This window comes from Rhinatrema bivittatum, chromosome 6 (assembly GCF_901001135.1).
Source record: "Rhinatrema bivittatum chromosome 6, aRhiBiv1.1, whole genome shotgun sequence".
In the NCBI taxonomy this organism is placed as follows: Eukaryota; Metazoa; Chordata; class Amphibia; order Gymnophiona; family Rhinatrematidae; genus Rhinatrema; species Rhinatrema bivittatum.
The window spans coordinates 353,177,323-353,205,249 of NC_042620.1; the positions used below are offsets into that span (position 1 = coordinate 353,177,323).

Below are 27,927 nucleotides of genomic sequence, written 5' to 3' on the forward strand. Positions count from 1 at the left end.
CACATGTGCAAAGGCTGTATCCTTCCGGGCCAGCACATCCATACGATAAATACCTGGAAAAGTGTGTGAGATGAGGACCACGTCACAGCTCGGCAAACTTTGAAAGGAGAGAACAATCTAACCTCTGCCCATGACACTGCCTGAGCCCTAACCTGAGTAGGCAACGTCTTTTTCAGCATCCACATGTGTGGCCATGACTACCTCCTTAATCCAGCAAGCTATTGTAGCCTGCAAAGCTGGTTTGCCCTACTTTCCTTCACCATGAAGGACAAACATATGAACCATTTTTGGAAAGGTTTAGAATCCTCCAGATACCGCACGACATGTCTCTTGACATTCAAGGGACGCAACAGGCGATACTCTTCCGCATCTCTTCCCTTATCCAAGGACGGCAAGGAAATGGACTGATTCAAATGAAAATCTGAGACCACTTTAGGCAAGAAAGAGGGAATAGTATGCAGCTGTATTGCTCCTGGAGTCATCCGAAGGAACGGCTCCTGGCAATACAAGGCCTGCAGCTCGGAAATTTGATGCGCAGAACATATTGCTAACCAGAAACAGTTTTCAAAGTCAGTAACCGCTAGGAAAGGCTATGCAGCGGTCAAAAAGTAGGACCCATCAAGAAATCTAATACCAGCTTAAGACTCCACATGGGAACCGGTAACCGCAAGGGAGGACAAAGATGTTTCACTCCCTTCAAGAAATAAGCCACATCAGGATGAGACGATCAAGATTCACCATTCACCTGGCCCCTGAAACAGGCAAGAGCCACAACCTGTACTTTCAAGGAATTAAGGACAACCATTTATTTAACCCATCCTGCAAAAATTCCAAAATGAGCGGGATCTTAACTAAACAAGGAAGAACACCTTGATCCTCACAACAAGCCTCAAAACACTCGCAAAACCTGCACATAGGCTAAGGAGGTGGAGATCTTTTGAGCTCATAGCAAGGTGGCAATCACCGCAGAAGAATATCCTCGCTTCAACAAGCGAGACCACTCAAGGGCAAAACAGAGTAGGATCTTCTTGAAGGACAGGGCCCTGCTGCAACAGATTCTTTTGCGACAGAAGACGAAGGAGGTGTCTACCAGGAGTCTTCGCAGATCTGCATACCATGGTCTTCTGGACCAATTCGGTGACATCAGGAGTACCATCCCCCTGTGGCCTTCCATCCTGCAAACTATTTTGCCCAACATGGGCCAAGGGGGAAAGGTATACAGCAACTTGTCTTCTGGCCAGACCTGCACAAGAGCATGAATTGAGGAATCTTAGCATTGTGAGAAGTTGCCAGCAGGTCTAAGAATGAAAAGCCCCAGCGATCCACTATCTGCTGAAATACCTCGTCTGACTATACCCATTCTTCTGGGTCCAGACTCTCCCTGCTGAGAAAGTCTGCTCTTATGTTGTCTTTTCCCGCAATGTGAGAGGCCGAGACCCCCTGGAGATGCCCTTCTGCCCATTGCATAAGTTGGTCTATTTTCTGCGACACTTGCTGGTTCTTGGTTCCTCCCTGCCGACTGTTGTGTTGTCAGACATTACTCAGACTGCTTGACCCTGCAATCTGTCACTGTACTGCAAGCATGCCAACTGGACTGCCCATGCTTCCAGGCAATTGATGCTCCAGAGAGACTCTTTTGTATTCCAGCATCCTTGTGCCATTAGTTTCTGACAGTGAGCTCCCCAAGATTGGAGACTTGCATTTGTCGTATCAACCAGTCCGGCGATGTCAGGGAAACTCTCTCTCTCAGATGATCCTCCTGCAACCATCACTGGAGGTGAGAGCAGAATTCCATCAACAAGTGGAGCCAAACAGAATAGTCCTGAGACTGTGGGTTCCAACGAGACAGCAGGGAGCATTGAAGAGGACGCATATGCCACTTCCAGGATTGCCGCTATCAAACCGAGTACCTGTAGATAGGACCTCACTGTCAGTCGTATAGTGTTCACCAAAAGACCCACCTGCGGCATCAACTTCTGAATCTGAACTTCTGGCAGGAAAACTTTGCCCTGCCTCATGTCGAACCGAACACCCAGATACTGCAATGACAGATGGCTGAAGACTGCTTTTGGCTAGGTTCACCACCCAACCAAGCTCCTCAACAAAGAGGTCACCTTGGGGGTCACAGATGGCTCTTATCAGCCAGTCATCCAAATACAGGTATACTATGATTCCATCCTCTCTCAACTCTGCCGCCACTACCACCATAACCTTGGAAAAAGTTCTGGGAGCAGTGGCTAGACCAAAAGGCAGCGCCTGAAACTGATAATGGCGCCTCAACACCGCAAAACGCACAAAATATTGGTGCTATAATTGGATGGGAATATGGAGGTAGGCTTCGGACAGATCCAGGGAGGACAGAAATTCAAACTGCACGGCCCTTATCACTGAGCACAAGGTTTCCATGTGAAAATGAGTCACCTGCAAATGACAGTTGACTCCTTTGAGACGAAGGATGATATGAAAGGAGCCCTCCCTTCTTGGGCACAACAAAATAAATGAAACATCACCCCGTAGTTTGAGACGTAGGCACTGGAACCATAGCCCTTAGACTGAGGAGCCTTGACAGCATAGATTCCACTGCCTGTTTCTTCTGTGGGGAGTGGCAAGGAGACACCATGAACACATCCCGAGGAACACTGCGAAATTCCAGTGCATATCCTTCTCATATCACCTCCAGGACCCACTGAGCCGATGTGATTTTGACCAACCTCTGATAAGAGAGGTGTCCCTTGTTCCTGAGGATGGGTTGGCAAACCTTCACTGTGAGGCTTGGGAGGATCCGCTACCCAAGCCTGCGCCTTGCTTGGGATGTCTGGGACAAAAGGACTGAGACCTGCCGAAAGGCCAAGTCCTCTGAAAGGTTGACCCTCTGTAGGGATGAAACCGCTTGGAACCCCTGAGACAACTCCTCATTCCAAAGGGGCACTGCAACTACTTCTTATCCTCCGGCAACCGACTAACCAGGGATTCACCACACTTACTAGCCAGTTTCTCCAACTCGCTCTCAAACATGAGCGAGCCTTTAAAAGGCAATTGCCTAAGATTAGCTTTGGAGGTTGTGTCAGCTGACCAATTTTGCAGCATAATTGATGCCTGGCTGCTATTACCGAAGCCACTCCTCTAGACGAGGTACAGACTAAATCGCAACCCGCATCTGCTAAAATGGCAGTGGCAGGTGCTATAACTGCTCTGGAATTCACTCCAGAATAAACTACCTCCTGAGAGAAGCAGACAACAAACGAACCATCAGGGCACAACCAGAAGGTATCTGCAATGTCATTGCCACTGCTTCAAATGCTTGCTTAATGATGGTCTCAATCCTCCTATCATGCATATCCTTCAAGGCCGCTCCTCCCTCCACAGGATAGTTGTCCGCTTAGAGACGGTACAGATAAGCACATCCACTTTTGTAAAATGGACACACTTTCACCACTGGATCCAGAGGGAACAGGCCTTCCAATGTCTGACCACCTTTGAAATTTGCCTCTGAAGTGTCCCATTCAAGATACAGTCAATTCTTGACATAACAGGGAAAAAACTAGAGGCTTTACACAAGGAAACCAAAATGGGATTTTAATTTGGCTCAGACAGAATCTGCCCCAGGCACTCCCAGCATCTTCAAAGTCTGGGAAATCAGGGCTGGCAGTTCATCTCTATGAAAGAACCACAACATAGTCCTATATGGTTCTAGCCCCGGAGGAATTTCCCCATCTTCGAGTCAGGATCTGCCTCAACATCAGTGCTAGCCAGATTCCTGTCGGGAATACCTGCAGCTAACCAAGGTATACTTAGGCGCTTAAACATAGTACAGGAAAGGGGGGGGGGCCCCACAGCCTGAGGATCTGACCTGACAGGATTAAGTGGGGCTGAGGACTGCGTCTGAAGAAAGGATTCCAATCCTTGAAAAAATTCTACCCAAGAAAAGGCAGAACGATCCATGCCAAAACCAGAAGTAGTTGTGCGGGGTCGACTGGGCTGCCAGCTACTGTGGAGGAACCAGTCAAGGGAGTTCTAAAGTCAGGCATTCCTCCGGACAAGTCCTTAACCAGGCCATCATCAGGCTGGGAAGAACCAGGCTTAAAATTAGAGGAAGATAATTCTCCCAGAGCCTCTAAGCAACGCTGACACATGTTAGAGGGCAATCCAGGCTGAGATGCCTGAATAGGACAGTCAACACAGAGAAAAAGACACTTAGGTTTCTTGGTCACTGGTGCCATTAGTTTGTCAGTACACTTAACAAGCGACTGAAGATGTGCGTCCAGCCGATTTGCGCTGAAAAAAATTGAAGTGCACTAAATTTATGCGCACAAAAGTTAGGTGCCTCAAGGCACTGACACTGCGCCAAACCTGGGCGCACAATCGATACATAATAGAAAGTGCGCACAGGTAGCGCACCCAAAAGAAAATGGGCACACAATTTGGACGCACAGCTGGATGCACTGCGCACACAGACCATCCTGTAGAGGGCAGCCAAACATACAGAAAAGCATGCGAAAACACCGCCGCGGCCTACCATGCGTTGCACAGCAAAAAACCTAACAGTGGAGCCTAGCCCGCCAGGGCAGCTCAACCCGCTAGGCTGCCCAGTTTCCTTAACCCCAACGGGAGTGGGAATGAATATCAGAATGGTGCGCCAAGCACAGAAACCGAAGGAAAGCGAGGTTGCTTACCTGTAACAGGTGTTCTTCTAGGACAGCAGGATGTTAGTCCTCACAGATGAGTGACATCATCAGATGGAGCCCAGCACGGAATTCTTTTGTCAAAGTTTCTAGAAACTTCGACTGGCACACTGAGTATGCCCAGCATGCCACTATCCCTGCTGCCACACAGGGTCCCCCCTTCAGTCTCGTATCAAAGCATAAAAGACGAGCGAAAAATAAAACAAATCGCAGACGAACCCAACTCTGCAGGGTGGGTTTGTTGAGGACCAACATCCTGCTGTCCTGGGAGAACACTTGTTACAGGTTAGCAACTCTGCTTTCTCCCAGGACAAGCAGGATGGTAGTCCTCACAGATGGGTGAGTACCAAGCTGCAGGCTGCCCCCCAGAAGGTTCTAGGCCAACAGACACAATAACGTGCAACAGGCACAACAACAGGGGTGCTGTTAGCAACAACGGGAGGAAGCATGAACCATACATTGGGCCCTAGGCAGGGACAGTTGAGTTCTCACACTTGAAACAGGTTACGAAGGACAGACTGGCCGAAAACGCTGTCCTGTCAACATTCCTTGTCCAGACAATAGTGGACTGTGAATGTATGGAGGGAACGCTACGCACGGCCTTGCAGATCTCAGCAACAGGGACCGCATGGAAGTGGGCCACCGATGCTGCCATGGCTCTCACTGAGTGCGCTTTTACTTGGTCCCCGATCGGAAGGCCTGCTTGCTCATAGCAGAAAGCAATACAGTCCGCAATTGGACAGGGTCTGCTTGCCCACTGCAACCCCAAGTCTATTTTTGTCAAAGGAGACGAAGAGTTGGGTGGACTGCCTGTGGGCTGCAGTGCGCTCCAGGTAAAATACCACAGCATATTTGCAGACCAAGATGTGCAGAGCCCGCTCACCCTAGTGGGAGTGTGGCCTCTGAAAGAAGGTGGGTAGCACAATAGACTGATTCAAGTGGAAGTCAGTCACCACCTTAGGCAGGAACTTAGGGTGAGTACGTAACACCACCCTGTCATGGAAGAACCTCATATAAGGTGGATAGGTCATCAGGGCCTGCAGCTCACTGACTCTGCGAGCAGAAGTTAATTGCCACCAGGAAGACAACGTTCCAGGTGAGGTGTTTAAACTTACAGGAACGCCATAGGCTCAAACGGAGACTGCAAGAGCCGCGCTAGCACCCCATTGAGGTCCCAGGCCACAACAAGAGAACACAGTGGAGGCTTCAATTGTAGCAAGCCTCTCATGAAGCACCCCACTAATGGCTGCACTGAGATCGGAGTGTCACCCACCCCTTGGTGGTAGGCGCTGATGGCACTCAGATCGAAGTAGTCTGCAACCCCAACTCTGAGACATGCCACAGATAGTCCAGGAGTCGTGGCATGGGACAGGTGAAAGGGTCAAGACCCTGCTCTGCAAACCAGACAGAGAATCTCCTCCACTTCAACTGGTAGGACTTCCATGTGGAAGGTTTACGAGAAACTACCAGGACCTGCGAGATGTTGTTTGAAAGGTTGAGGGACTGGAACACTAGCCTTTCAACATCCAGGCCGTGAGGGCCAATGACCGGAGGTTCAGGTGGCGCAGTCTGCCCTGACCCTGTGTGATGAGGTCGGGAGAGATGCTCAGATGTATGGACTGACAAGTCCTGGACTGACAGGTCGCACAGGATCAGAAACCAGACCTGTTATGACCAATGTGGGTTTATCATGATCTTGGAGCCCCCATCCTGTTGGAGCTTCACGAGGGTCTTGCCTATTAGCGGAATTGGAGGATATGCGAACAGGAGACCCATGCTCCATGATTGGGTGAAAGCATCCATGGCTGTTACTCTGTCCTCCCTGTACAGGGAGTAGAAATGACTCACTTTGTGGTTCTGAGGGGACATGAAGAGATCCATCTCCGGCAGACCCCACCTGCGGAAGATCTTGTCCGCCACGGAGGAGTTGAGGGAGCACTCATGGAGGTGGACTGTCCGACTTAGGCGGACCGCCATCATATTCTCCGCCCCTGCCATGTATACTGCTCGGAGCATGACCCTGGACAGTGCCCAGGCCCAGATTTGTGCGGCTTCCTGTGCCCCAACTGCTTGTTCACACACCACATGGCCACTTGATTGTCAGTCTGTATCAGGACAACCTTGTGGGATAGGCGATCTTGGAAAGCATGTAGGGAATACCACATTGCCCAAAGTTCCAGGAAATTTATCTGGCATCTCGCCTCGGGCCTCGACCACATACCCTGCATGTGGAGGCAGTTTACATGTGTACCCCAGCTGATATTGGAGGCATCGGTAGTAAGGATCAACTGACCAGGAGGGGGCTGAAACGGAAGGACCTTGCTCAGGTTGGCTTCCTGTTCCCACCAGGCGAGGGAGTCCTGGAGCGGCTCAGTTATCTGGACCAGCACAGAGAGTTCCTGAGAGGCTTGGTGCTACTGGGAACGCAATGTCCACTGCGTCATTCTCATGTCCAGGCGAGCCATCGGGGTGATGTGCACCAATGCCACCATGTGGCCCAGCAGCCGCAAAAACAGGCGGGCAGAGGCCATCCGGTGGCGGCAAATGGACAGAGTCAGCCCTGCCAGGGTTGCCACACTATCGCTGGGGAGGAATGCCCTGGCCACTGTGGTGTCCAATAAAGCTGAGCCGCTGGGACAGCGGTCAGCTGAGATTTTGGATAATTGATGAGGAATCCCAGTGACTGGAGCACTCTGTCGAGTGTAAGGCCCAAAGGGCTCCTCCTCTTGTGGAACTCCTGATGAGACAGTCGTCCAAATTTGGGAACACATGCATCTCCTTGCGGTGCAGATGTGCTCCCACCACCGCCAAGCACTTGGTGAAGACCTGGGGTGCGGAGGCGAGGTCGAAGGGTAGAACCCTGTATTGAAAGTGCTGCTGGCCTACCACGAAGCGCAGGAATTTCCGATGAGGCGGAAATATGGCAATGTACGCATAGGCATCCTGCAAATCGAGAGAGCAGAGCCAGTCCCCCTGATGAAGGGGAATCAAGGTGCCTAATGAAACAACCATCTTGAACTGTTCTCGCCTCAGGAACTTGTTTAAGGCTCGGAGGTTGAAGATGGGACCGAGGCTGCCTGTTCTCTTTGGAATGAGAAGTACATGGAGTAGAACCCCCGGCCCTGCTGGGTGTGGGGAACAGGCTCGACGGCCTTGGCCTGTAACAGGGCTGAGAGTTCCAACTCGAGGGTTGTTGCATGCTTCTGAGGCCCCACCCTGGTGAGGGAGGGGAATCTGTTGGAATGCTGAGAAGATTCAGGCGGTAGCCCTGTTTCACGATGGTTAACACCCAGCGGTTGATTATGATGGGGGTCCAGCAGTTTGCAAACAGGCATGGCTGGCCCCCAACTGGTGAGTCTGGACCTTTGGGCACCGGAATTAGGCTGCTGCCCTCTCTGCGCCAGTCAAAATCCCGCTGCAGGGCTGGGTTGAGGCGCGTGCTGGGCCTGAGGTACCTGCTGATGGTGTGGATGGCCCTTAGGGGCAGCCCTGAGACATCCGAGCTTGAGAGGCAGGAGGATAGTATTTTTGCTGCCTAGAGAAAGGTTTCCTGGGGTCTCCAAAGAAGGGTCAGAGGTGCTGGCGGACAGCTGTAGCAGGGTTTCATGGTGGTCCTTTAGTTGGGCCACCGCAATCCGGACCTTGTATCCAAACAGATTTTCACCTGTGCATGGAAGGTCGGCCAGCTTTTCCTGGACTTCAGGGTGGAGGCCACAGGTACCCTTGCCGCCGTCTCAAAGACATCGTAGGCTGCTCACACTTCGTGCTTGATGGCCTCAAAACCCTTCTGCTTTATGGATTATAAGCCTTCTTGGAACTGCTGCAGGAGACCTTCAGCAAGCTCCTGGACTTGCTTCCAGAGGTTGCGGTTGTACTGATTAATGTACAATTGATACGCCGCTATCTGGCCAATGAGAGCATTGCCCCCTGGAAGACTTTGCAGCCTAGGGCATCCAGGGCCCTTTGGTCCTTCCCCGGAGAGAGAAGCGTAAGTACAAGATCATTTGGACTTCTTCAGAGCAGACTCCACTACCATGGACTGGTGCGGGAGCTGGCTCTTCTGGAATCCCAAGGCCTGCTGTACTAAATAAATGGCATCCGTCTTCCGGTTGACTGGGGCGACAGAACCTGGGTACTCCCATAACCGGTAGAGGAGCTCAAGGAGAACCTCATGTACTGGGACAGCCACCACCTCCTTCAGGACATCAACGAACTGGAGGACTTCCAACATTTTATGGCAGGCGTACTCTTCAGTAAGCAGCTGAAAAGGCACAGCCTCCGCTATCGCCCAAACAAAACTGGTGAAGGACAAGTCCTCCGGGGGCGAGTGGCACCTCTTGTCTGAAGGCGAGGGCTCAGATGGGAGATCATTCAAGGCCTCCGAGGAAAACTCTGAGGAATCATCGTGCCAAAGATTGTAAGGGGCCTCCCCCTCACCAATGACCCCCCTGGGCCGAGGAAGGAGGATAAATTCTGGGTCCCGAGGCACCAGCACTGGTCTGTTGAAGAGCCTTGGTGCTGGAGGCTGTGCAGGCAACAAGGGCACTGGGGCCATTGAAGGCCTTGTTGGACCTGGAGGCTCCAGGGCACCCGATGGCTGGAGACCGGGCTCAGGCACTGACGGCGCTGCTCTTGGTGGAAGATGCAGAGCCACATCCTCCTCCTCCCAGAATCCCGGAATTGGGATGGTTTCGGGAGGGGGGAATCTGTGGTGGATGGGGCACCAAAGGACCTCCGGGCATCGGCAGGGCACCAAGCAACACGTCCAGCTGCTCCAGGAGGGGCACCATCACAGAGGATGCTGGCTCCGGCATAGGGGCCGGCGCCGGTGGTTGCTCAAGGCCCCGAAGGGCACGGAGGTCCACCTGCTGGACCCAAGCGGTCCAACTCCTCCCAGAATTCAGGCATAGTGAGCGCTGATGAGGGAGAAGGTGGATGAGGCGTAGCTAGAGCCTCCACAGGGGTCCATGGAGGGGTGGTACCCAACACCAGAATCTGTGGGGGAACGTCCTGGGCTCCCAGGTCTGGAGGAGAACGGGGCCTCCTCACCCTGGGGACGCTTCCCCTCCAGTTTCGGTGCTTGCACCATGTGGTGATGACTGGCAGTGCCGGTGTCTGTGCTACCCTCTGTGTTCAGCGTGGTCCTTCTCCAGCACCGAAGAAGACTATCCTGACGCAGGTGAGGGGCAATCCCCCGTGCTCTTTTCTTCGCGGTGGGCTACCGAGGGCGAAAGCCCTGGGTCACTACGATCACCCTGGTCCAATGTCACAGGGACTAGAGTCGATGGAGCAGACTGTTGGGGACCGAACAGGTGCTCCATCTTATCCAGGTGGGCGCACCGGCCCTTGGGTGTCATTTGCGCACAACCGGGGTACTGACGAGCATCGTGGGAAGGCCCCACGCAGAGGACGCAAATGTCATGCGGGTCCATCATGGACATAGTCCGCGGACACTGGGGGTACTTCCGGAAGCTGGCTGCCATAGAAAAAAAAAAGACATACTGTCGGTGGCCAGTGGCCATCGAGAGGCAGACACTCAGGAACAGACCGCAACAACGCGAAGATTTTACTTACCAAAAGTCGGAGGAACCGACTCGTGAAAGGGGACTCCGGAGTGGGAAAGTATCGGCGAAAAAAGAACAATTCCTTTCTTTTTAGGAAAAACTAAAGAGCTCCAAAAACCCGCGAGGCAACTGCACTGCGGAAAAAAGGAGACTGAAGGGGGACACCGCGTGGCTGCAGGGATAGTGGCATGCTGGGCATACTCAGTGTGTCAAAGTTTCTAGAAACTTTGACACACTGAGTGTGTTTCTAGAAACTTTGACAAAAGTATTCCATGCCGGGCTCCATCTGATGATGTCAACCATTTGTGAGTACTAACATCCTGCTTGTCCTGGGAGAAGTCCTATGCAACCCTTCTACTGACTTTTTTTTTTTTTTTTTTTAAACTTACCTGAGCTCAGCCCTTCCTGCTGAGTCTCCGGCTGCAGGGGAAGAGGGCATCTGCCATCACTGCCGCACTCAGCTTCTTGCACCCGCTGCCTTTAAGCTGTACAATCAGTTAAATCCACACTGGCTGAAAAACCAGCTCCCAGACTACGGAAATTACCTCAGGAAATTCTCAACTGGGGGAGGGACAATCTGGTAAGACCGCAGGAGAGCGGGCTTTTTTTTTTTTTTTTAATAAAATTCTTTCTAAAATCTGAAGCAAACCCCATAGGAAAATGCATGGGTCCACCATCTGCTGGAGACTGAGAATACTAGCGGGCTGATGATGTTGCAGGAGTATATATACTGTGACGTCAGCTTGCTCCGTCTCCATCTGTCTACATGCTAGGAAACCCCTCATTTCGTCCACATTTCAGAATTGTCATTACATTTGGGTTCTTTAAACTACGAGTTATTTCTGGTTTAAAGAAAATTCTACATGAATCTCATTTTTGTACCATTGTCCAGGCATATATCTTTACACATACTGATTATTATAATAGCCTTTATTTAGATCTAACTGATGTCTCTTTACAGCTTCTGCTTAATTCCACAACGCGCCTAATTTCTGTAATTAAATGCTACAATATTACTCTCATCCCACTGGCTTCCCATACACCAGTGAATAGAGCACAAAATTGGGATGACTGTATTCAAATTAATGCTGGATATTGTCCATGGTCCAATGCTCTTCTTAAACTATACCAGTCATCTCATCAGTTGAGATCTTCACAGAGGGGCTTGCATGATGTCCCCTCAGTGAAGTCTGCCAATCTTGATGTAACCAGAGAATGTGCCTTCTCTGTTGCAGCTCCAGTTCGTTGGAACTCTCTCTCTCACTAGACTTGCGGTTGTGCGATTGCCTGAAGACCTGCAGAGGGCTTTTAAAGACCTTTTTATAAAGGCAGGCTTATTTGTAAACACAATGTCCTTCACCTCAGCTTACAAATGCTCTTTAGGGGCTACTCAGAAGGGCTACCTACTAGGTTCAGGATTCAGTCATGCGAGTCTTTCCAGGGCTGATTAAGTGTCAGGAACTCAATTTTACAGTATTTGTTTTTGCTATGTTTTTGTTTAAAATTTGAATTGGAATGTTATTATACATCACTTAGGCCATTTTGTGTTAAGTGATTTAACAAATTTTAATAAATGTAAATATAAACATTTTGTAAGATGTAAGCATTTGCCAATTTTTTCTACCAAAAAATTGTAGCTCTTCAGAACTCTATACCGAAGATCCTTGTTAAGGATGTTCCACCACATGTGGAATTGAGAAGCAAGGCTGAGTGGGCTGAATTTAAACTTTTGACCATAGAGGATGTATCAAAAATGGTTAAGTTTAAAGTCCGTTAAGCTCCATGCGATCCGGTCCCTTTCGGGTTATTGGTCAGCCAATCTGACCAAATGTATCCTATCCTTTTGCACACTGTTAATAAATCTTTCAATGGCAGGAACAGTCCCAAAAGAACTTAGAAAGTCCATAGTGCGACCAATCCAAAAGAATAGTACATTATCTACTACAAATTTAGCAAGCTTTCGGCCAATTTCTAATCTACCCATTGTTGCAAAACTTTTAGAAAAATGGGTTTTGTTACAATTTGAGGAATTTTTGACTAATATCAATGACTTAAATAATCAAAAGTCATTTAGATGGATAAATCCTAAGTTATTCGTCTAAATGGAAAACGTGGCATATAAGCTTATGCTTCCAGCGCACGGAGCAGTACAGGGAGCAGAGCGAAGGGTCCCTTGCTCCTGTTAATCTAATTTAAAGTATCGGGGGAGGGGAAAGCCTTATTTTATCATTTACGATATACTGGGATGGGGGGGGGGGGGGGGGAAGAGGAGGGAGTATGGAGGGCATGGCCCGACAAGGCCTTTATGAGATATTTGGGGGGGGGGGGGGGGAGGGATGGCCCACTGTATTTATTTTTCATTTTTGACAGCACTACTTAGATGAGTATCTTTAAAGATGCTCAGCTAAGTAACAAGTTATCCAGCCACAAGAGGCTGCCGATTAGGTTTTAAATTTATCCTGCTACATGTAGCCAGATAACTAAACTTCCCCACTGAACATACTTGCTTATCCTGCTGAATATACAGGACAAGTTATCAGGCTAAATTTACTCAGATAACTTGGCCACTAAAGGGCCTACTAAGTATTGGCCTCAATGCTTTGGATCAGCTGGGTTTTAGACAAAGTTGTGGTATAGAATGTCTACCATTTTTATTAAACCATGTACTTCTTCGGAACAAATTGATGTTGCAGCATTTGATTCAGTAGATCATTCTAATCTGCTGAATCAAAAGCACAAAACTGGCCTTATATCAGTGGTACTGGCCTAGTTTATTTTTTTTTTTTTAAAATCAGACTTATCAATGGTTCACTATAAATCAAACCTTTTCTTCCTGGCATGCGATTTTATCAGGAGTCCCACAGGGCTCCTCATTGTCATTAGTGCTTTTTAATGGGCTCTGTTTCGGGTCCTTGGGGGTTTCTTTTTACATCTATGCAGATGACCTGCAATTTATAATTACCATTTGCACCAAATACCATATATACTCGTGTATACGTTGAGAGCAATTTTTGGTCCACAAAAATAAAAAAAATTGCTGTGTCCAGTCTAGAGTAAAACCTAAGGGGTGTGAGAAATTTTAAGGAGTTATTTAGTTTGCGGAAGAATACTGTGCAGAGATAGAGAGTAAAGAAGCAGAGAAATCACTGATATTATTAGTGTCATTATTTGATATAAGGCCTATAAGTTCTGAGAATAAATATGCCATTTTTCTTAGCTTGCTTGCAACAAAAGTTATGATCAGATATATTAAAGAGCAGTTACTCAGAAGGCTAACTGCAGATATCAGAGGAAAACAGTATAGTAGCCTCTTGGCCACACCCAACTGCTTGCTGATGTGATAACAGACAGCTGGGGTCCCAAGAACACATGGAAGTAGCCCAGAAAAAACTAGAGCAAAGGTCAGAAGAATCAACTTAAAAAGAACATCATGAGACAAGCTGTTTGAAATCAGAGAAAGAAGAGCTCAGAAGAATAGCTTAGGACATTAACAGTGGGTAATGAAATGCCTGATGAGCTACTGCTGATTTCTCAGTGTGCTGTGTTCCCAGATCTACAAAGATATATAAGACTCACATTGGGGAACTGTGAGGGGAAGTATTTTTGAGAATTTTCTTTAATGCAAACTCTAATCTTGTATGCTTTTTACTGCTTATTCTCAGACTATCCCCAGTGGTTCACTCCTTCACTCTCCACCCCCCCGCACCCCCTCCTATGGCTGTCCCCGGTGGTTCACTCCTTCCCTCTCTTTCCCTCCTGATACCTTAACTCACTCGCTGCTAGCAGGATGAGGAAAGGAGTTACAGCTGCTCAGATGCGTTCTCTCTCCTTCCCCACGGGATCCCAGTGACATGCTTTGAACCACATGGTTCTAAGCATATCAATCAGGCCCTGGCAGAGGAGGAAGGAAGATGTATCTGAACAGCCGCAACTCCCATCGTCCTGCTAGCAGCGGGTAAGTTCAGGGATCCGGGGGGAGGGGGGGGGGGGGAAGGCATCAACAAGCAGGGACAGTAGTCAGAATAATTATGGGGGGGGGGGGGGAGGAGGAGGAGGAAATTAGAACTCACTCATGGATAAGGTGACCCTGTTTTTTAAGATTAAATTTAAGTCTTAAAATTATCAACTTATACACAAGTATATATAGTAACTCTCTTCCTGAGCATAAGTTCAGAAATTGTATGACAGCAATTCAGTCTTGGTTATTTCAACACAAACTGATGTTAAATTTAAAAAAGATAACAGTTTACAAATTAGTCGTAAGCCTATGATAGGGCCCCAGGAAGTTAGATTTGGGGACATAAGTATTCCTATTGTGACTGAGACAAGAAACTTGGGAATTCAATTGGATTCCAAGACCACACTGAAACCACACATTAAATCTTTGGCAAGGGCAGCTGATTTTTTAAAATTGTAAACTATTCCCCTTTAAAGTCTTGGTGATCCAAGCCTTAGTGCTTTCAAAAATAGACTACTCTAATGCCTTCTTTATTGGGTTACTTGCTCCATGTTTTACAGTTGATACAAATGTTACAGCAAGGGTTATAGGAAAATTGGTTCTTACCTGCTAATTTTCGTTCCTGGAATACCACAGATCAGTCCAGACAAGTGGGTTTGCATCCCTACCAGTAGATGGAGTCAGAACAAAAACTTTTCTGAATCTGCTACATAAGCTAGAGTGCCACCTGAAGTACCTCAGTATTGACCTGCACCCAAGCCAAGATGTAGACAAATTCCAAAGCTAACCTAACTCCCTCCTCTACATGAGCAGGGTAATAAAGGAAGAGCCCTTACGTCCACAGCAGGGATTGAAACCCATGAAAGTCCACTGAACAGCACAAAAAAGCAATCAGACCTTCAAAATCCATCGGTAAACTTCAGACACCAAGTAAACACAGACGGACTTCCATCAAATGTAACTCTCTGGGTACGCTGCATCCAGATACTGGAATGCAGTAAGTTCAACCGGCTGACTCAGATAGGACGACAAAAAATGACCTGCAGCAAAAATGTCAGAAACAATCTGCCACAAAACCCTTCACTAAAATTGGAAGAGAGGGGTCCCTACACGACAAGACCTTAAGTTCCGAAATTCGCCTATCCAAACAGATAGCCACTAGAAACACCACATTCAGAAAAAGATCCTTCAGGGATGTTCCCCGTAACAGCTCAAAAGGTAAACTACAAAAAGCATTAAGCACCAAATAGAGGGTTCAAGAGGGGTGCACCCAACTAAAAGGAGGTTGTAAACACTTAGCACCCATCAGAAACACACATCCGAATGGACCAAAGAAATGCTATTCACCTTACCTTGACGAAAACAGCCTAAGACTGCCATCTGAATATGAAGAGAGTTATATGCCAACCCCTTCACAAGCCCTTTCTGCAGAAGGTCCTCAAAATTGGGCCTGACAACTTCGTCGGGTCAAGCCCTTCTTCAATACACCAGACTTCAAACGCCTTCTACACACTGACATAAGCCCAGGAAGTCAACAGTTGCCTGGCCTAAAGCAAGGCACTAATTACTTCTGAGTATCCCTTCAATCACAGCCACCTCCTATCAAAGATCAGACCATGAGACAAAAAGCAATCCGTCCAATCTGACAAAACTGGACCCTGCCTGATCAACCCTTGAAGATGACCTAACTTCAGAGGACTACTGACTGCGAAATTTACCAAGTTTGCAAACCAGTGTCAATGCTGCCCTCTGATGCCATTAGTATATAAGAGAACGCTTATCAGCCACAGAAGAGCCTACACTTTGATGCCTTCTGAGCTACATTCTCGATTGTTCGCCTTGGCATTCTTCCTTGTCACCATGAGATCCTACTGAGGAAACTCCTCATCTAGCCATTAGCTCCATTGCTTCTAGCAATAAAGGAAAATTATGTTTCTTACCTGATAATTTTCGTTCCTGTAGTACCAAGGATCAGTCCAGACTGCTGGGTTATGTCTCCCCTCCAGCAGATGGAGTCAGAGAGAAAACTGAAAGCACCTCCCAGATATACTGGTGCGCCACCTGCAGTCCTTCAGTATAATGGATAACCAAGCAGAAGAAGAAGAGAACTCCTCCGCACACTTAGCCAAATAACCATGGCAACTGTCTAGATCAAGTAGTAAGGAAGGTAAAAAACAGTAACCTCGTGCAGAAAAGGCAAAGCGCAAACAATGCAAACACCAATAGAACGCAATGCGCAAAACGAAGAGAACAATAAATCTGCAGCCCCTAAGGCATTCCTTCCCCAAACGAGAAAGAAGGAAAAATTCCACTTACCTTGTGCAAAGCGGAATTGCGATAGAAATGGGAGTCGAGCGGATTCTCCTACGCACAAAATAGGGCGGGCGTCTGGACTGATCCTTGGTACTACAGGAACGAAAATTATCAGGTAAGAAACATAATTTTTCTTTCCCTGTACGTACCAGGATCAGTCCAGACTGCTGGGATGTACCCAAGCCGCTTTAAATGGGATGGGACCCCGAGAGTCTCGCTCGAATTACACTACTGCCAAAAGAATCAGCCGACGGCCCACGAACATCCACCCGATAATGACGAGCAAAAGTATGTAATGACTTCCAAGTGGCTGCCCTGCAGATCTCCTGGCTAGAAACCAGAGGATTCTCTGCCCAGGAAGACGCCTGAGAACGCAGAGAGTGGGCCTTAAGGCCGTCCGGAACGGGCTTACCACAACCAATGTACGTGGACGCGATCGAGCCCTTCAGCCAACGGGCAATAGTGGTCTTGGAGGCCTGTAGTCCCTTTTTTTTTGTGGCCCCTGCCACAAGACAAACAGGTGATCCGACCGTCTGAAGGCATTGGTGAACTCCAAATAGTGCAAGAGCATGCGACGAACATCCAAACGCTTCAACTCGGACACGTGAGAAGACTTCAGCTCCGCCTCCGAGAAGGATGGTAAATCTACAGACTGATTAACGTGAAAAGCCGACACAACTTTAGGCAAGAACGAAGGAACCGTACGTAACGACACCCCGGAGTCAGAAATGCGCAAGAACGGCTCTCTACACGAGAGCGCCTGCAGTTCCGATAAGCGACGGGCAGAAGCGATGGCCACTAAGAACAATGTCTTGAGGGTGAGATCCTTTAAGGAGGCTCGCTCAAAGGGCGCGACGGTGAGGCCCTTGAGTACCAAATTCAAGCTCCAGGAAGGACAAAGGGCTCTGAGAGGAGGACGCAAGTTTCGAACACCGCGCAAGAATCTGGCCACGTCCGGATGCGAGAGAGGATCCTTCAATCTTTCCTCTCAAACAACCCAGAGCCGCCACCTGGACTCTCAGAGAACTGTAAGCTAAACCCTTCTTCAGACCATCCTGTAGAAAAGTAAGGATATCCGCTATCACTGCACGACGAGGCTCAACGTGGGCGGTCGCGCACCAGGAGTCAAATACTTTCCCCACCCCGGCATAAGCAAGTGTGGTAGAAGGTCTCCGCGCGCGAAGCAAGGTAGAAATAACCGGTTCCGAATAACCTTTCTTTCTCAACCGCCTCCGTTCATAAGCCAAGCCGCCAGACAAAAGCGATCCGCCAGATCGAAAAATACTGGTCCTTGACAAAGAAGGTTCGGAAGGTGGCTCAACCGTAAGGGCCCGTCCCTGGCGAGATTGACTAGGTCCGCAAACCATGGTCTTCTTGGCCACTCGGGAGCCACTAGAATCACTGGACCTTGATGGGATTCTAGACGTCTTAACACCTTGCCGACTAAGGGCCAGGGGGGAAACACAGAGTAGGGTGTGACAAGGCCATGGAATCGCTAGCGCGTCCGCCCCCTCCGATCCGTGTTCTCGCCTCCGGCTGAAGAAACGCGCTGCCTTGGCGTTTAGCTGGGTTGCCATCAGGTCTAGTCGCGGCACTCCCCATCGCCGGGTGATGAGACTCATTGCCTGGTCCGAGAGCTCCCACTCCCCGGGATCCAAGTACTGACGACTGAGATAATCCGCTTGGACGTTGTCTACGCCTGCGATGCGAGCCAGGTAGCGTTCCGCCCAGGTCATTAACAAGGATGCTTCGACCGCCACCTGCTGACTTTTCGTGCCGCCCTGGCGATTGATATACGCTACCGTGGTTGCGTTGTCTGTCAGGACTCGAACTGCCCGACCTCGTACCATCGACAGAAGCTGACGCAAGGCTAGGCATACCGCCCTGGTTTCTAGACGATTGATGGACCAAGAAGCTTGACGAGGGGTCCACGACCCTTGCGCCGCTCGCGATTGACAGACTGCTCCCCAGCCGGTCAGACTGGCCTCCGTCGTCACTATGACCCAAGGGGGGGGGGCTCGAGGTCCACTCCTTGTAAAAGATTGTCCGGGACCAACCACCACTCTAAGCTGGATTTCTGGTCCCAGCGAGAAAGAAGAGCCCTTTGCAACGGCCGCATGTGAGCAAAAGCCCAGGGCACCATCTCCAGAGTAGACACCATATGTCCAATGACTTGCAAATAATCCCAGGCCGTGGGCAACACGAGATCCAGAAGTCTCTGTACCTGAAACATCAGATGCTCCATTCCCTGCCGAGTCAGGAATACCTTGCCTACCAAGGTATCGAAACGTGCTCCCAAAAATTCCAACCGTTGACTCGGGAGCAGCTGGCTCTTTGCAAAGTTGACCACCCAGCCTAGCGACTGCAGTTGCTGTATCACCAGCTGGACTGCCCGGTTGCACTCGCTCTCCGATTTCGCCCGGATGAGCCAATCGTCCAGGCAGGGATGCACCAATATGCCTTGACGTCGCAGGAAGGCCGCGACTACCACAAGCACTTTGGTAAACACCCTCGGAGCCGTTGCTAGGCCGAATGGAAGGGCGCAAAACTGGTAGTGTTCGCCCAACACCATGAATCTCAGAAATCTCTGATGACGTTCCCGGATTCCGATGTGGAGATATGCCTCGGCTAGATCCAAAGAAGCCAAAAATTCTCCCTTGTGGACGGCCGCAATAACAGACCCTAGAGTTTCCACGCGAAACCGGGGAACGCGCAAGGCCTTGTTTACTCGCTTCAAATCCAGGATAGGACGGAACGTACCTTCCTTCTTTGGGACTAGGAAGTAAATGGAATAGCGGCCCGTCCTTACCTCGTCCGAGGAAAACGGGCAGCACTGCTCCTAGGGCCCGTAAGTGATTTACCGTTTGGGCTATAACCAGTTGCTTTTCTCGAGGCCCGCAAGGAGATATCATAAAAAAGTCCCGGAGGGGCCGAGCAAAGTCCAACTCGTAACCGTAACGCACCACGTCGAGGACCCATTGATCTGACGTGAATTTGACCCACTCCTCCCAAAACAGGGACAAACGACCTCTGATTCGGGGGAAGGAGGAATGGGTCAGCGCGCCTTCATTGCGAGGGTTTCCCGGCAGGCAATGGCTGGGAGGATCCCAATCGCTGCGGTCGCCTGCCTCGAAAGGAAGGAGACCACGATTGAGACCTCGGGCCTTGCTGTTTCTGGGAAAAAGAGCCACCCCTGCCGTAGTGAAATCTGCGCTGCCCCCGGAACCGGGATCGCGCATTCCCGAAAGGCCGAAACTGACGGGGCTTGTCTTCCGGTAATTTATATACCTTATTATCCCCCAGGTCTTTGATGAGCTGAGCCAATTTCCCACCGAACAATAACTTCCCTTTGAAGGGGAAGGCGGCTAGACGTGATTTAGAGGAGGCATCTGCCGACCATCGACGGAGCCAAAGTAACCGCCGAGCCGCGACTGCCGAAGACATAGTACGGGCAGAGGTTCTTAATAGATCATACAAGGCGTCCGCCGTGTAAGCAACCGCAGCTTCTACACAGTTAGCCTGCTCCGCCTCAGCCGGCGGAAGTTCCTGTGTGGTAAGCAATTGCTGAACCCAGCGGAGAGTGGCTCTCTGCACCATACTGCTACAAGCCGCTGCACGGACCCCCAGGGCTGTTATTTCAAAGATGCGCTTTAAAAGAACCTCTAACTTTCTATCTTGGAGATCTTTCAAGGCTACTCCTCCAGTGACCGGAATGGTAGTATGCTTAACCACAGCGGTGACCGCCGAATCAACGGACGGAACCTTAAAGATCTCCAAAGAATCTGAGGGCAGGGGATACCACCTAATCATTGCCCTACTCCCGCGCAGCGATGCCTCTGGAACGTCCCAGTCTTTAGAAACAAGCTGCACTACCTTGGGATGTAAGGGAAAAGTTTGAGGGGGGGGATCTCCAATTCCTTCAACACATGCAGGATGAGAAAGTTAAGCTCGTCCTTGCCAAATAAGCGCAACACTTCGGGGTCATCTCCCTCGAGGGACCCCTGTAGGTCCGAGACCTCCGGGCCTGCGCCATCCGGAGATTCCTGGGTAAAATCTTGGCCCTCCAGGCCACCCGTACCCCCTAAAGAGATATTTCCCGTTCCTACTGGAGCCACAGCTTTTCCAGGGAGCTCAGGCTTACCTGGGATAGGAGACACCCTAGGGACCTTCACGGTAGGGGGCTCATCTGGCTCCCAGCCTGCCTCTGCCTCCAAGAATGCCTGGTGCATTAAAAGCACAAACTTTGATGAGAAAGGCACCCTCCGTTTAGTTGAGCCTGAAGGGGGGAGGGGCTGGAGGAGCAGCTTCCGACCCACAGCGTGGGCTTAAGGCAGGCGGCGAGAGAGGAGAGAGAGCCTCCTCATCTGACGCTGAACCCTCATTTTGCCGCGCTGTCAAAATGGCCGCCGGCTCCCTCACACAGGGAGGCGGGGCTGACGACCGCGCGGCAGCCAGTCTCCCCTGTCGCGCCGAAGACGACTGCAAAGTGCCGCTGCGGGCAGCGCTCGGCCCCAGGGAGGGTCCCTCGCCCCCGGGAATGCAACGGGAGGAGAGACCCTCCCTGGAGAGTCGCGCCCCCGCCCTACCACAGGCCGTACAGGCCGAAGATCGCGGCATGCCGAGACCGGGACAGAAGACGCGCCGAAGGTAAGAGTTCGCACAGCCCCAGAAAAGCGCGCCAAACAGCAGCTCGAGAAATCGCCGGGTGACTCAAAATCCACCCCCTCCGGAGTCCCTGGTAAGCGCGGCAGGCTAGGGTTTTAAAATAGGGCACTGCCTGCAACCAGCAGGCCTTACGTGTCCGCGAAGGTTCAAATTTACAAATTTTTTTTTTTTTTTTTTTTGTAAAATGAAAAAACCCTCTTCAGCTTATGCTGGCAAAGATACCCCTAAAGAGGGAGGGGGGAGGGTGACCGGCCCACCGGTAAGCTCTCCCCCGATACCAAAGGGACACTTAATCCGGGTAAACAGGGAGAGCGAAGCTCTCCACGCCTGCCTGAAACCCCTTAGAGCACTGCTGTTAACTTAATAAATCAAAAAATCTTTTTTTTTTTTTTTTTTAAACTAGGGAAACCCCAGTTGATCTAGACAGTTTTGACAGTTTGGTCAGAAAAAGAGAAGAAAAGACCTAAAAGAAAAATTTAGTCAGGACAAACCGCAGGTTATGTCTCTCATCTGCAGGAGTCAGAGGAAATACTGAAGGACGGCAGGTGGCGCACCAGTATATCTGGGAGGTGCTTTCAGTTTTCTCTCTGACTCCATCTGCTGGAGGGGAGACATAACCCAGCAGTCTGGACTGATCCTGGTACGTACAGGGAATTCCTATTTTCCTAGGTCCAACTGCTGCCAGCTGAGATAGTCTACTTGCACACTATCCACCCTGGCTACGTGAGACACTGCCAGTACCAAGTATGTTTCTGTTCAAGCAAACAGCTGTTGAGCCCACTGTTGCTGTATTGTCTGACAAAACTCGAACCGCACAAATGATAGACCATAATGCTTGTATGGATGACCACAGACCCTGAACTGTCTGTCCTTGTCAGGCTGGCATCTGTGGTCACCACTTCCCTATCCAATTCCTTGCTCTAAACTAGCCCAAGAAAGCCAGCGCAAAGGACTGATCCTGGCTATCCCTTGAAGCAGTGTCAGGAGATGAAATTCCTCAGAGGGCGAATTTGGGAGAGACAATATATGTGCGAATGCCCACAGAACTAAATCCAGCACAGAAGCCATAGCTCCCAGGACTTGCAAATAACCCCACATTTTGGGTACCAAAGCTGCAATAGATGGACTTGAGGCTGCAACTTCGTCACCCTCTCCGCCATGAGGAAACTCTTCTCAACCTGGTATTGAACTTCACCCACAGATACTCCAGAGATTGGATAGGAATAAGGCTTCTAGGTTCACCACCCAGCCCAGAGACTGCAATTTCTGCATCACCCACGGCACAGAATGTCGTCTTCTGACTTTGCCTCAAGGAGATGTACCAAAAACCCTTCTCTTCGCAGGGCCGCAGTTACCACCATGGCTACCACTACCATCATCTTGGTGACGGTCCGAGGAGCAGTCGCCAATCCTAACTGTAGAGCTCCTGGAACTAGAAATGCTCACCTAGGGCCAACCGTAAAAGCTTCTGTCAGTCCGATGCCAGAAACTCCTCTTTGCAAACCACTGCTCTTACTGATTTCAATGTTTCCATGCAACTACGAAGTACCTGGAATGCTACACTGATCTTCAGATCTAGAATGGGCTGTAAAGGGTCTTTTTCTGACACTCCGAAATTGATTGATTGCCTTTCCCCCATTCCTCCGGAGGCACAGTCACTATCGGCTCCAGATGCTATAAACGCTTCTAGCATGATGTGAGCAGCGTCTCTTTACTCGTGATGTGCAAGGGGAACTTGAGTCTTCTCGTGCCAGACGAGCAAAATCTCTTATCACGTCTAGTATCCACTGGTCCAAAGAACTTGGTCCACTCCTTGTAACAAAAGGGCCAATCTCCCTCCGACTGCCCTTTTTTTTTTTTTTTTTTTTTTGAGAAGAGACGACCAGCCTCCCTTCATTGTATGGCCTTGCTGCCTCCAGGTAGGGGATAGAGCTTAGCCATAGCTCTCTCCACCTTCAGTCCCGCTTGTGGAGTATTCCACTCACGCAGAACCAATTTCTTTACTGTTCTATGGAATGGAAAGGATTTGGGGTCCTGCAGGCCTTCTCTGATGGGGTCCCCCCACTTTCATGGTCGGACTCCAGCTGAGAAATTTCAACTCCCAACTGTTCCAGCACATGTGGGATCAAAGGCCAAAGCTCATCCTTCCTGAACCACCTTAACCTTGGCTGCTTATGAAGAGCTCCCTCCAGGGCCATCATCTTGACCCCAAACTCCTCTGAGGGATCCACATCATCATCACTGGCCCAATGACTTGAAGGTCTAGCAGATGAAGAAAAAAAAAAAAAAAAAAAGCAGCATTAAACCCTCCCCAAGAGTCTTGCCTGCCTACCTTAGCCTGTTTCTGGGGCCCCAGTGGAGGACCTCACTTGCCTGCTGCTCCCTTTTTTGCTAAATAAGCTTTGTGCCTTAAGAAGAAAAATTCTGAGGAAATTCATGCCAAACCGCTGGAATCTTTCCTCATGAGTTCCATAGCATCATCATCGCTTCTCTGGGTCTGCAGAGAAATCATACTCAACCGGTGATAAAGGGGATGGGGAATCCCTCCCTTTCCCCAATTCTGCCTGTTGATTGCCACACGATGACAAAATGGCCACCATTCTGTGTTTGTCAGCCGAGCTCTCTTGCCTGCTCCAAGTTTTATCCTGTGCTACCTCAGCGGCTGCCCCACGAGCTTCTCCTCCTGAGGCACACGTTAGGCATGTAAACCTCTTTCCACAGGTCTTGCAGCCCTTGCTGCATCCCATAGCCGCCACCATTGTGCATACACCTGCCTGAGGCACACTTTAGGCACATACACCTCTCTCCATAAGCCTTAGAGCCCTTGCTGTGTCCCTCGGCCGCCGCCATTATGTGCACACCTGCCACATCGTGCGCTTAAATTTAGGCGCATACTCTTCTCCACGCCAGCCTTGCAGCACTTGCCAGGTCCTACGGCCTCTACCATTATGATACAGACCTTCAGATACCTGAAAGGTTTTAATGATATACAATCAACAACAAACCTTTTCCGTTGGAAAGAAATCAGTAGAACTAGGGTTCACGAAATGAAACTCCAGGATGACAACCAAAATCGGGAAATATTTCTTCACGGAGAGGGTGGTGGATGCCTGGAATGCCCTTCTGGGGGTGGTAGTAAAGACAAACACAGTGAAAGATTTCAAAGGGGCATAGGATAAACACTGTGGATCCCTAAAGGCTAGAGGATGGAAATGAAGAAAAGAGTGCATGGGGGTAACTTGCTGATGCAGCTGTAACTATCCTTAACCAACAAGCCTGATACTTTTGATGCATCTCCAACATTGCTCTCTGCTTCAACGGCAAGAGGTAACGGGGAATTGGACTCAGACAACAACCAACAAGGTCCCTGACTTTGACGGCCTGGGAAACTGATAAGTATGGGGGTGACTTGTATGGCACAGCAGATGCTACCATAAACTTGCTGGGCAGACTGGATGAACCATTTGTTCCTTTTCTGCCATCATTTCTATGTTTCAATTATGCATGTGCTTTGCACTCATCTGAGCCAGATGCGCCTCACACTCGATGGGAAGCTGCCTGCCAACAGGCAACACTGAAGCCCTCCCTAACCCGGGTGCCCAGCAGGCTTTGACTGCTCGCTCTCCTTCCCTGGCTGTCTCACGATCAACCGGTCAACATCTGCACCTATACTGCTGGTTTTTTTTTTTTGGTTTTTTTTTTTTTTTTTTAAAGACAACAGGCCTGCAAAAATACCCCCTCAGAAAAGAGAAAGGGAATACTTTCCTAATGGTGATTCAGATGCCGGAGGGCCATCAGGAGCAGTCTAAGGGGAAGAAGGGAGCCAGAACCACTGGCTTTGTCCCCTCGCTGTTGCGACCATTGCTGCTTGTCATCTCCTCTCCGCCCTTCTCACCTCTTTGGCGACTCCCTCTTGCTCAAGTGGAAGGTTGGCTGCCGCGGCGTCTCTCTGCCGTCTTCCTCCGGCGCCCCCGGAGCAGCTCGACGCTGCAATCCGCCATGATTCACAAGGGCCTAAAAGGATGCGCGAGTGGCCCCGACTGATGTACCAGCAGTGGCGCGAACCTCAGGGGCATCCCCCTGAGATGACGTCATCAGTACCGGATATATAAGGTCTTAGAAATCGCTAACTAATTGAGTTAGCAAGGGTTACTCTACCTAAGCTGCTCTGCCTCCTTGGACTTACTAGGGGTACCCGTTCCTCGAGGCCTCGCTCTCTCTTTGTTTTTCAGGTCACAGTCAGGAACCGGCACGCACTCTCGAGGGCCCATGTTCCCGGACTGGTTGCTGAATACTCATTCTGCCTGAAGTCATCGCTGCCTTCTACACCAGTGAGTTATCTTCTCTCTCTCTCAGAGCTTTCCCTGGAACCAGGTACTCGCTCAAGGGCCTAACCTATTCCAACACCTGCACTACTTCTAGAGACTACTGTGTGAGTGTTACCATCAAGGCTCTGTTTCTGAACTCTGCATACCCTGCCTACTCACTATATTCAGTTTCTCTACAGCTCAGTTATCCAGGATCGCTGTTCCAGTACCTGAGGGACTACAGCCCTGCCGGGCACTTCCAGCTCACTACTGCCACCTCTGGTGGTTCAATATACTGTTTAATAAAAGAACTAGTGTGTGTCTGTCTCCATACTCTGAGCCTGACTGGTGGTCCCTCTTGGGATCTTCCCCCGGGGGCGTGGTCATCTGCCACTGGCCCAAGGATCCACCCACAACTACCTCAAACACCAACTCTCATTGACTTCAGGCTGAGCTAAACCAGGGATACCAACCTCCTGCTCGCCCTGCTCCACCTTGAAGCAGCTTTGTGGGCCATCCCTAACACCTAAGGGAGCCCACATGAGAATCCTATTCCATCTCTCTCTCTTTTTTTTTTTAATCTAATTCTCCAAACTCCAGGATTTTCACCTCTACCATCTGCTGGAATCAGAGAAATACCGGGACTGCATACAGGTGGCACTCTAGCTTATGTAGCAGTTTCAGAAAAGTTTGTTCTGACTACATCTACTGGTAGGGATGCAAAACCCACATGTCTGAACTGATCCAGGGTTTGAACAGGAACAGAGGAACTAAATATTCTGATCAAATCTCCCCTGAGCTACACTCACTGCACTGGCTTCCAATTGAGGAAAGACTAATTTGAATTGTTAACATTAGCTTTTAAGTGATTACACTTAGTCAACTATCCTCTTGCAAATTTTATTAATATTTATATTCCAACTAGGTTATATTGCTCCAAAAATCAGAATCATCTCAGAACAGTCTCTTTCAAGTGGAAAACTTCAGCAAGCCATCGCAAGTGTTTTTTCCCTCATTGGTCCAGTACTCTGGAATAAGTTTTCTCCTGAACTAAAAGCATGAGGATTATAAAATATTTAGAAAGCAACTAAAAGGTGTCTTTTTTTAGGCAAGTGTATGCTATTTGAAATGTAATTTGTTTTATTGTGTAATGTTTTGGAAATTATGTCACTTAATGCTCTGATGTGTTATAAGTGTTGTATTGCAATCTGCAATGATTTATTTTATTTAAAATTATTTATATACTGTTGCTACACTCGAGGGTGGTCAAAATGGTTTGCAAGTCTGAGTTATATATATATATAAAGATAAATAAGAATTTAACAAGGTAAAAAAAATCAGGACATTGAAATAAGAAACGAAGTAAAAATTGAATTAAAAACAGAAACAAGGGTCTAAACTAGGGTAAAATAATATTGAAGCAGTGATATTGTACTTAAAGTCATGGGGGGGGATGGTTAGTAAAACTATCAAAGGCACTCCTGAAAAGAAACAATTTTCAAATTCTTTGCGGTTAGTGATCTGTCTCAGGTTGTCTGGGATTGCATTCCATGTTTGAGGGCCAGCGACAGAAAAGGCACGTCTTCTTGTAATATCAAGGTGGGCAATTCTGATTGTGGATACTTGTAAAAAGTTTTGTCCATTGAGCATAAGTTCCTGTTCAGTTGATATATACGAAGTTAAGTGCTTTACCATGTAGAGTTGTCATTATAGATTAAGTTATGTATAATAGAAAGAACTTTATATCTGATTAATGATTAATTTGTTAACTGAATTTAGCGGACTATAAATACATTAAATAAATCAATCTTCCTTTGATGTATGCCCCTTCCCCCCCCCCCCCCCCCCCAAAGAAGTAATGGGTCTCCTCAATCACAATATAATGTTACATTAATTGATCCCAAAGTGCAACAATAGGGGCCTGATCTCCAATTTACAGAGAATATATTTTTTGCCAACAGCACACTCTGGACAATTAGGCCGATCGTGGTCTGGGCCCAAACAGAGGTAAGCAGCAATTGTAAATGTCTTAAAACCGCTGGTTTGCTTCAAGATCATTATTAAATTAGCACTGAAAAGTGATTTTTGTGGGTTGCAAACAGGAAAAGTGAGGAGAAAAAATATTTCTGAAGACAAACAGCTGTCTGTGCGAAGTGAGGACAAACCAGACTGAGGAGATTCTGTGAGAACTCCTGCACATGCTCACTAGAGCTCAAAGCTCTGTTAGCTTGGAGAGAAGTTCTTGCAGTGCCACAGGATGATATTACCCACAGATCATGGCTAATTCAGTCTGCTTATCAACAGAAAAAAATGTTTGATTGGGAACCAAGACCAGTAACAAAAAGATTCAATATTTACTAGAATCTCCTTACCAACCACTTGGTCAATTCTATCTAAAAGATTTTCCCAGAAGTCATCTACTTTTGGGCACCAAAGAA

General features: G+C 48.9%; 1 protein-coding gene across 2 annotated transcripts in view; it reads right to left on the reverse strand.

Moving 5' to 3' along the window:
* The window catches only part of CUL4B (cullin 4B), a 200,492-nt gene that overhangs the window by 26,731 nt on the left and 145,834 nt on the right, over positions 1 to 27,927 (reverse strand). The window lies entirely within an intron of this gene.